Below are 10,895 nucleotides of genomic sequence, written 5' to 3'. Positions count from 1 at the left end.
AGACATACATACATATATACAAGTGTTGGTAAAGTCCTATTTACTAGACTGTATTAGATAGATGGAAAATAACTCAGGTTTTGCAATGCGACTTATGATCTATTGTGACATCTTCTATAACACATATGGTCACAAATAGATGGATACTAGAGCCTTGAGTCTGCTTCTACGAATTGCTGGGCAATCTATAATCAGGTGTTCTGGAGTTTCCTGATCCATGCAAAACCGGCAGTTTGCGCAAGAGACTAAACCCATGTCGGACAAATTTTTATTGAGCCCGCAGTGCTCTGTACATATAGAGCGCGAGAAGGAGACGGAATTTCTCTCAGGGCAGGTTGATCATATATCTAATCTTTTCTAGGTTGTAATCCCCCAGTAGTAGCTTGGCGTGGCACATTCCTGTCGCCTACTGCCAGTGCCTCTTTCTTCCCACTTTCTCCTGCATGCGGAGCAATGGTGTGAGGCCCCACAGCAACGCAATGCGGCGGACATCTGGTTTATATGGTTGCAAAGTGATAGGCGGTTCAGCCTTCCTAAACCTTCCTCAACAAATTACGATTTGACTATCGCTGAGTATAGCGATACACTGCTTTCGAAAGATGCATTGGAGATTGATTTCTAGACTGTATTATCTTGAACAATTATGACATTGATCTTCTCTGCCAAGTCTCCGATGCTTAAGTTACAATTTTCGGTTGAAATTTCATACATTTTCTAAAACTTTTCGAACTTTCTTATATCTTCGATTACAACAAAACGAATTATATTCACAACATGTGGCAAACACTTTTTTTAAAATGTTCGCTTTTTTAATGATATGACATTATTTGAATATTATCACCAAAGAAAATCAAAAACCTTCAAAAATAATTCAGTCCAGCGTGCTCTTTCGGGGCGCAACTCTATGTGTCACCGCATGACCATTAACGCCCATATAATTTCCGCAACCACTTAACGGGTAAGCACCGGCTTAAATAAAATAAAAACTATGTCTTTTTGTACCTTGATTCCATCTTATTTTTCATTTCGTTTCGCAAACTCTTATCATTAAGAGTTATTATGCAAAGCAAATGAAGCGTCAAAGCGCTTTCATTGCAAATGCGTGAAACTGCAAGCAAAGCAAAAACAAAATTTGTAATTTTGGACATAAAAATTTCAATAATCAAAGAAACTAAAATAATACAGCCATTAATTATATATTTACCCCCCGCCTGGGTTCATAACCCGTTCATAAAGTTGACGCAGAAGCAAATTTTTTCAGACGTCACTTTACTAGCAAACCATTAATGTCATAACCTAAAAAGTGCTGTTAACTAAATGTAATTGGCTGGAAATATTGACGCTTAAATCCATTAGTTTGCAAAAACTTGCAAAAAGGAGTGAAGTCTGAGAAATTATGTAATGTACATAAAATAGAAAATACTAAACGAAGATTGCGTAAGTAACGCTTAATGATCATTGTTAACACCAATTTATTTTTATCAAAGCATGTTTTTTTAGGTTGGACGGCACTTGGTGATCGCACTGCTAAATGCAGTTTTTTAAAACCATAAAAAAAGAACTCTTGTAATTCCAACTTATATGCAAGCAAAATGCCTTGTGGCCTATAAAAGTTTAATCAAGCGTTTAATTTCTATTCCCACGAGTTCGGTGAAACAGCTTCTACAGATGGGGTCCGGTAAGGTTCTCAACCTTACGGAATGGACGGCGATAGGGTAATTGGTTAGAACTCCCACAGCTAGGGAGAGGAAAGCCTTACTGAGGAAAAAGAGCTCACTTGATCTCTTGCTAACATATCTTCGGCCTAAAGTTCTTACGAAAGCGCAAGAACCGATTCTAGCCCAGCGCTGGCCAAATTCTCCCGGAGCCCTGCTGTTCAGAAGGTACAAGAAGAGGGGAAACCTCTTCATGCTACTGATAGTAGAGTTAGGGAACCGCTGTGAATAAATATCTATTTATCAAAATTAAATATAACTGAACTCTCTCCTCTTCTTTATTGGCGTGGACATCGCTTACGCGGTTATAGCCGAGTTTGCAACAGTGCCACTCGTTCTTCCTTTTCGCTCTTTGACGCCAGTACTGATTCAAATACTTTCAGAGCTAAGTGTTTTCATCCATTCAAACTACATGACCTAGCCAGCGTAACTGCTGTCTTCTAATTTGCTAAACTATGTCAATGACCTTCGTACAACTCGTGCAGCTCATCGTTGCTCGATAGGGAGTCGCTTTGTCTGAAGCCTCGTTTGCTACAAATTAATGATTTCTTGCCTTTCCAAGCAAGCACTTTGCAAAATCTTCTTGGTCGTCAATTCTGGCTTAGTCACCACTTACGTCGGCTCCCAGCGATCCAATTACAACAATTTTAGCTTGACGTTGTCATAAGTGACCCACTTTTCAGCCCCAGTAACCTTCATCTTCACAGTTTATTGTGATTCAGCAACGATTCACAATTGGTAATTTCCTTATTCCTCATTAAATGTGTCATAACCATTTTTTACCATCTTCAACTCTTGGGCTATCATGATGGTCAAGCTCCACTCCATTTTCTAGGATGGTGTATCTTTTATATCACATACATAACTGTCTTTTGAGTTCGAAGCCTTTTCTTTCTAATTTTTGTTTGTACGCCAACTATGTATGTATAGAAATGCCATTCATGGAGATATCTCGTCAAATAAAAAAGTTTTCCAATAATTTTTTTTAACAGACGGACAAAAATCTGACTTAAAATATTTTATCCAATTAAGTAATTTTTTTTTAATACATATATTTTTTTAGTTAAAATTTCAGTTAAAATCATGCTTAAATTACTCTATAAAAATAGCAGCTGTTATTTACATTACTCCACAGTGGCCCCTACTATCAACAGTTTTGTATTTTCACCGTACTTTAAGCAACTAACAGCGCGCTGTTAATTAATAGTGTCACTCGTGAAACACCCACGATACTCGTTAACGGTGTGCAAACGATCTAATTTATTCACAGCTTGATACATTGTAATATAAGCACAAAAATACCGTTACTGCTGTTAACATGTCCACTGTTTCGTTTGCATGTTTTAACGCTGCTGCATACAGCATAACTGTTAGCAACTGCTAGCTCTGAATGGCACTGCTGTTAATCGCACCTACAGCGACTGCGCACGCTTTGGCTTTAACCCGTTCGTGAGCGAGGAAATGATATTGAAACCGGCAGTGCTTTAGCTTACAGCCTAACAGTCTAGCGGGTTGTTGTATTATTGGTAATTGTTTGGTTTCGATTTCGACTTCGGCAAAATGTTAAGCGAACGCCAGCGACGCGTCGAGCCGGTGCAGCGCTGCTCAGTATGACTGAGCTAATTTTTCAAATACTCTTACCACCACTTCTTGAAGCTTTTGCGCTGACGCTATGTATTTTGCATTCATTTATTTGTTCACAATATTATTTTAAATATTTTTCTTCTTCTTTTTGCCGACCATTCCTCGCTTTACTGCGCTGTTTTCGGCTGTTATTTATTCTGCTATCGTGCTATGATGGTACGGTGCTATTTTACTTGTTGTATTTGCTATTTTTGTTGTTGTTGGTGCTGCCTTTCTGCTACCTGTTAGCAGCTTGCGCGTTTGCGACTTCAGTTTCGCCGATTTGAGTTTTTACTGAAACATTTCTTACGGCGATCAGTCACAATCCAACGTGCGGTGGTTAAGGCTGCTCTTCGGAGCACAAGCAATCGAGCATACTCAAATCGTGAAAAATCTATTGAATACAAATTGGTAATTGAAAAACAGCCATAAGCAAAAGTTTATGCCCTAAAGGAAATGTTTTAGCAAATGCAAATAAAACGATTTCGAATTCACTTAAATAAATCACAAAGTGTTTTTAACGTGTGTCATCGAGTTTTTTTCGCGTGGTTTCGGCTAAAAGCGCAGTGTATTGCCAAACTATTTGACGTAGAGCGACGCATGAGAGCAAAGCTATACATTTTTTCCATAATATTTCCAATTTCTGCAAATACGACAAACGCAAAATCGCGAGAATATTACGGAGCATAGTCGGGACTTCGAAAAAAAACGTGTTAAAGGAACAATAAATAGAATTTTTGAGATTTTGTGCTGCAAGTTATTGACTTCAACTCGCCAAAGTTGTCAAATTTAACAAATATTTTTCATATAAACATAAAAAACTCATTTTACACAACGAAAATTATTTTGAAATATTAAAGAAAAATATTTTTGAAAACAAAAAAAAATTTTTTTTTTAATTAAAAAGTATTAAAAGTTTGGAATATTTTATTTGCAACAATTTCAAAATTAAAAATCTAAACCCAAAAAAAACATTTTCACAGCAAAAATAATTTTTGAAAAATTAAAAATATGTATTTTTGAAAATATAAAAAAACCTTTTGAATAAATTAAAAAAGCATCAAAAATTTCGAATATTTCAAGTGAATAATTTTTTATTTTAAAAGATAAACTTAAAAAATAAGTTTTACACAGCAAAAATTACTTTCGAAAAAATTAAAAAAATAATTATTTTTGAAAAAAAGTATTAAAAATTTCGAATATTTTGTAGCAACAATTTAATAATTCAAAATATAAAACTAAAAAAAAATTTACAAAGTATAATAACTTCTTAAAATTTGAAAAACAAATTATTTTTGGAAAAAAAAGTAATAAGTATTAAAAATTTCGACTAATTGAGGTCAACAATTTTAAAATTAAAAATAGAAACCTAAAAAAAAATATTTCGCACAGTAAATTTATTGCTGAAAATTTAAGAAACAAAAACTATTTTTGAAAAAATTAAAAAATATTAAAAATTTCGAATTTCGAATTTTTCTGAAAAATTAAAAACAAAATATTTAAAAAAAAGTATTAAAAAATTCGAATATTTTATGGTAACAATGTCAAAATTTTTATTTATTTTTTAATTTTTTTTAATGTTTTTTTTTTGTATTTTTGTTTTTATTTTTTTCATATTGTATTTTTTTAATTCTAACTTTTTTTAATTTTTTTTTTTTTGAACTTTCACATAATATTTTAAGTAAATATTTCTTCTATTTATATTCCATTCAAATAAAAATTGTCGCTCTTTAAAAGCTAAATAAACCAAAAATTTGTCACATCTACAACAATCACTTAATTATATAATGCAGCTAATTGAAACTTAACAAATTGAAAACAAAATAAACAGCGAATAACTCCAAAGCGGAAATATCTGCAAATACTCGTGCGCACTCAATTCAACTGCATGCTGTGTTGTTGTTGTATTTTTAGTATTGTTTTTTTTTTCTCTTTTCGCCAAAGGTTCCACAAAACTAAAAACGCAAAACAACTAAGCAGGAAAATAAAAGAAAACTTGGAAAAACAATTCGCTTCATATCCAAAACCTCTCTGGTCGCTGCCTGTTAACGAGCGCTGCTTGGTGAGTTTTTCCAATATTTTTTCTTCAACTACCATATTTTGTTATTAACCCATTAGTGCACGTCGTGACTATAAAATGTTTACATTTAGAGGAAAACTGCATTTGAACGGTTAATTTTGAAAATATTTTAAATGAAATCAAGTAAAATTTTCTTGAGTCTCTGAAAGCCAAATATTGACATCTTGAGCTTGATATACATATCAAAGCAAACAAAATTAAAGGCCAAGTAAAAAATGTTGAATATTTTCGAACTTAACAAATATCTGCAAACCTGTTTGAAGTAGATTTTTTAAAAATTTACTCAATCTCGTGTTTTTTTTTAATTTTTCTCAATTTCGAGTTTTTCCTATTTTTTTTTTTTGAAATATGTTTTGAAGGAGATTTTCTGAAATTTTTTTGATTTTTGTGATTTTTCGTTTTTTTTTTTAAAATATGTTTTGAAGGAGTTTTTCTAAAATGTTTCTCAATTTTCTTACAACTACAGCCTTACAATTTCTTTTTAGGAATTTTGAAAAAAAATTTAAAAAATTTTATGTAGGATTTTTTCATATAACATAAACGATACAAAAATTATAGAAAAATCTCATTACATCAAAATATTATTTTTATTATACAAATAACATATAATAATTTTAAACATTTTATATGAAGAAAAAGCTTTTTGTGTTTCAATACCAAATCAAGACCAGTGCAGAAGCTTCTAAAAGTAATGAAATTCATAGTAGCTGAAACCGATTTCAAAAGAAAGATAAAATATCAAAACCTAAAGGAAACATTTAAATATTTTAAACCAAGTTTCCTCCTTTTCCACTTAAAAAACTCCGTGAAAATACTTTGTGTTTCAATACCAAATTTAAACCAGTGCTAAAGCTTTCGAAAGTGAAAGAAATTTACAGTAGTTGAGATTCATTGTAAGAGAAAGATGAAATATCGAAAATTAAAGGAAAAGAATTTACGAGCGATCTGTGGTCGGGCAGAGAAAAGGGAGTGCCGAGATTGATTTATAAGAGTTAACAACGGTTTAACGCGATTTCCGCCAAAACTAAGAGTCGTATACAAAAAAGTTATGTGGCAATGTTGTAGCTAATGCAAATAACTATAACTTTTGCGTACAGACTTTTTTCACATAACCTCTAAATTTATGTGAAAAAATCAAATATTCGAGTTTTTGGGTTTTCTATCTCTATTTTTCCCAAAAAAAAAATTTAACGAAATTTGTGTCTTTTAATTCGTTTTTTCTTGTACAATTTTTTTTACGAAATATGTGTTTTTTCGGTTTTTTTTTTTATACCAAACACATAGAATTTTGTTTAATTATTAAAAATATACAAGAAGAAAGCATATTTCGTCTTAAAATCGAAAAAAAAACAATTTTCAATCAAAAATTCTCAGCTAACAATATTACTTGTAGACAAAATATTTCTTTTTATAAGAGAATATATTTAGCAAACCAATATCTGATGGTATAATCTTTAAATAGAAATATCTATAGCTATATATCTATGTGTTTTGTATACAAATTTCTATATTTTTATTCAATGGCATAATTTTTATACCTTTGGGTATAATTTTATTAGTTTGAAAGAAATAAAATGTTATTCTTTTAGTTATTTATTTCAGAGTTAAAAAATCTATATTTCAAATATTTTTTATTAAACCAAAACGCTAAAAAACATATTTTATAGTTTTTATAACTGAATAAAATTTATATAAAATATTAAAAAATATAATGCATAAAAATATAAATACATAAAAATAATAAAGCAAAAAAGTTTATAAAAAATAATATATAAAAAGTTAATACAAATAATTTACATACGTCAAAATAGTAAACAAATAATGAAACAAAAAAAAATATTATATAAAAAGTAGATATAAATATTTTAAATATATCAAAATATTTTTTTTTTATATGAAATATATATTTAAATATTTTTTATTGCACCAAAACCCCATAAAACTAATATTTTACAAATTTTATAACGGAAAAGAAAAATAAAATTATAGAAAATATTGAATATGCATAAAAAATATACATATGTATGTATATAAAAATATATAAAAATAATAAAACAAAAAAATATGGAAAATATAATATAAAAGATAGCTAGCTATAAATATTTTGATTATAAAAACATATATAATTTTTTTTTATATACGAAATATATTTCATATATGTATGTATGTACATATTTTTTGGTACATCAAAATGCCATAAAAAATTGTACAATTTTTCTAACTGAAAAAAAACAAAAATATTTTTTTTTATAATTTTTCCAACCGCAAACCAACATAAAAACAACTTAAAATAAAAGCATTTACTATTCTTACACCTTTTGCTAACATTAAACATGTCCAGTAAGGAAGTAATATGCGCCTAAGCGCTAACATTTCCCTAATCAAGCGCCTAACTGGGTTAAAAAATGAGATTTTTCTTTGCCATGTGCAGCTACTATTTTGCAGCTTTTCCGCTTTGCAGCCGCTTTAACATTCTGCTCACATACACATTATTATTAGCCATTGCGCATTTTGTTTTTGTTGGGAAATTCGTGCGCGCTCAGTTGGGTTTTTCGCCGCATCGGCTGTTTTTCCAGCCAACCGCGGCAATAAGCGACATTGCTTGGCTTTTATCTTCCACTTATTAATTTTCTTGTTGTTGTTGTTATGCTATTTTTTAGTGCTGACTTCTTGGAAGTTGTTTTGTTTGTTGTTTACTTATTTTTGCTGTAATTTTTGCTTTTCCACCGCTTTTGTGGAACACTCTTTGGCTGAGTTTTCAATTTGGCATTGTAAGGCGAGTTTTTTTCGTGCGCTTTATTTGCTTACGTTGTCGCATTACTTATGCATGCCTGTGTGTGTGTGTGTTTGTTGTTTATTTTTTGTTTTTGTTGTTGCTGGTTTTTTTGGCTTCTGTCAATGTTGACTGAAATCACTTACATTTTCATGCTGCAGTTTTGAAGGTTTATTTACAGTTCATTCATTACATACATCGCATACTCGCATGCACACACACATACAAACACATTTCCGTGCATTAAGCCACTCCGGTTAGCGCAGAATTTGGTGAGCGCTCACAAGTTCTTTATTAACTGCGTTTACACTTCAAGTTCGTCTAATAAACAAGTCAAACAGAAATTTTCCGCTAGTGATACGGTGTTTAGAACAAGTTCAAAAGTGTGCGCGTGTGTGTATATAATTTTATTGATTATGTAATGATCGCTGCAGACTAGTAGAACATGCTGTTGGCTCAAGTTTGGTAATATATTTTTCGGTTTCTAATGGCTCGAGAACAACATTCTAATTTTATAGATTTTCCGCTAAAACTTATGCATATCTATACATACATATATGTATATAACTTATATAAGTATATGGCTTTATATATTTTTCAATTGAGCATTTGAAGTTCTAAGCGGTATATGGCATATATTGAAGATAAAAAGTACATTATTATATGTTGTTTACTCGAGCACAGAGTTCAAGTAGCCTGAATAGCCCCATACAACAGCGGATTTCTTCTTCTTTATTAGCATAGACATCGCTTACGCGGTTAAAGCTATGTTTACAACAGAGCGCCAGTCGTTCTTACTTTTTCCAAGTGTATACAGGTCCTTATCCATTTGGTCTTTCCAACGGAGTGGAGGTCTTCCTCTGCTTCTCCCGGCGGGTACTGCATTTGATAACCTCAGAACTGGAGCATTTTCATACATCCGGATATCATGAACTAGCCAGCCTTCTGCTGTCTCTTAATTCGCTGAACTCGACAACTCATAACGGCATCTCATCAGTTGTTCTACATTGAATTTCGACGCTGTCGTTGTTGTTGGTGTAAACGCTAGTTCCAAGACAAGCGAGTTTATGTACGACTTCGATATTATGACTGTCAACAGCGAAGTGGGAGCCAAGTCGCGATGCGATGACTCCTTGTTTGATGACCTCGTTCACTACCACACTCACTTGCTTCGCTTCCATATTCAGTATGGGGAAAGCAGGTGTGGAGGCCAATAATATCAATATCATCGGCTTACGCCAGCAGCTAAACACTCTTATAGAAGATTGTACCTTCTTTATACAGATCTGCAGCTAGAATTATTTGCTCCAGGAGTAGCTTGAACGAGTCGCACGATAGATATACTCGCTTTGTCTGAAACCTTGTTTGGTGTCGAACGGCTCGGAGAGGTTCTTCCCGATCCTGATGAAGCTTTTGGTATATCTCAAAGTCAGTTTACACAGCCGTATTAGTTTGCGGGGATACCAAGCTCAAATATCGCAGCATAAAGGCAACTCCTTTTCGTGTTGTCACGTTGACCACGTACAGCCTTTTGACTGGAATCGGCTATAGTATGCTGATTGCTGTCTTTGAGCTTCTCAAGTTTTGCTGGTGGGTTGGCGTAAGCTTTTCATTCAGCATACTCCCAGAGAAAATAAGCTAGAGGCGTTAAATTGCAAGATCTTATTTTATTGGACCATTTCTCAAAATTAACGAGTCCTCAAACTTTACAAGTCATGTTTCCAAGGTTAGACGTGAAATATGAGGCGGCTCACAGTGTTGTTGGAAATGGAGATGAACCGCGTCGATTTCGTCAAATTCCGGGGAAAAAGTCAGTCGTGTTATAACGTTCGCTATTGATGGTAACGTCATTTTCTGCCTCATTTCGAACGAGAAATACCCGATGATGCCCCATACCACAGTCCGCACCAAACGGTAAATTTTTGGCGATTAAACTACGTTTCCTAAACCACGCGAAGAGCTGGTCTAAACTGTATTCTAAGAGAACGTGAATTTGCTTAACAATCTTGGACAATTTCCAAACGTTGTACCAAAGTGCTTACTGACAAACTTTGTCAAAATCACGTCAACTTTATTGGTAGACACTGTAGTAAAGAAAGCTAAAGCATTGTATGAGGAGTCTTACTAAACATTTTTAGATTAGGTTAGGACAGTTTTTGTTTTTAGCGATACCAGAAGGAGTTCAGTTACTAGGTCCAAGAAAAGTTGTCATCCTTTAAGATGCCTACGCTTGACATGAATTTTAACAGACTCTGTGGCCTTCTGCAGTATATCATACCGTGGGGACCCCAGATGCTTACAGCGTAGTTTTACAAATTCGGGAAAAGCGCACAAAAGATGCTCCATTGTTTCCCGATGTCTTGCTCTTGACATTTTCTGCAGTCTTCTTGATCTGAAAATACTTTTTAAAAAAATTAAAAACAATATCTTCACTTTGAAAATGGAAAGCACAAACATTTTAGAATAACAGCTTCAATTAGTTAGAAATTTATATCTTAGCCCTCAATACAAATTCTTACACACTGTCTCAATGTCTATGTCTTTGAGAAGCAAAATGCTGGAGACTGGAAATAGCATCTTTTGCCAACGTTTATTACGTTTTTCTTTAAACCAGCGGTATCTTAACCGTATGATAATACCCCATGGTAAATATAATAACTTAACCACCACATAACTCGTTTATTGTGAATATTCAGTTTACGAA

The 10,895-nt window shown here is 32.7% G+C and overlaps 1 protein-coding gene across 1 annotated transcript in view; it reads left to right on the top strand.

Moving 5' to 3' along the window:
* The first annotated feature begins 3,676 nt into the window (after positions 1-3,676).
* LOC120770859 (putative fatty acyl-CoA reductase CG8303) overlaps positions 3,677-10,895 on the top strand; it is a 53,892-nt gene continuing 46,673 nt past the window's right edge. The window contains exons 1-2 of the mRNA XM_040098474.1: positions 3,677-3,749; positions 5,283-5,400. The gene's annotated coding sequence lies outside the window, so the exon portion shown is untranslated. The remainder of the gene's footprint in view (positions 3,750-5,282; positions 5,401-10,895) is intronic.

Source organism: Bactrocera tryoni, chromosome 3 (assembly GCF_016617805.1).
Source record: "Bactrocera tryoni isolate S06 chromosome 3, CSIRO_BtryS06_freeze2, whole genome shotgun sequence".
NCBI classification, from domain to species: Eukaryota; Metazoa; Arthropoda; class Insecta; order Diptera; family Tephritidae; genus Bactrocera; species Bactrocera tryoni.
Note: the sequence above shows the minus strand (reverse complement) of the source record. Positions and strands in the feature narration are given on the sequence as shown.